We start from the raw sequence: 255 nt of genomic DNA, 5'->3' as shown, positions 1-255 counted from the left end.
ATAGACTGAAAAGCATGATATAAAAGAGCAAAGTTGTGTAGTTCAGTTGAGAAACGTAACATACAGACACTTACCTAATCCCCTCTTGAGATCAACCCAAGGCATTTGATCTTTTTATTCGTGGGGGATATCTGCTATCCAAGCGTCCAGTATTCTGTGTGTGAGGCAGGGATCTGTTACATTCGTAGGCTGTATAGTTTGATTTTTGGTATGAAGGAGGGTGGAAGAGGTAGCGATCTTTTTTTTCTTCCAAAC

Source organism: Penaeus monodon, chromosome 15 (assembly GCF_015228065.2).
Source record: "Penaeus monodon isolate SGIC_2016 chromosome 15, NSTDA_Pmon_1, whole genome shotgun sequence".
NCBI classification, from domain to species: Eukaryota; Metazoa; Arthropoda; class Malacostraca; order Decapoda; family Penaeidae; genus Penaeus; species Penaeus monodon.
This window is presented reverse-complemented; position numbering follows the sequence as displayed.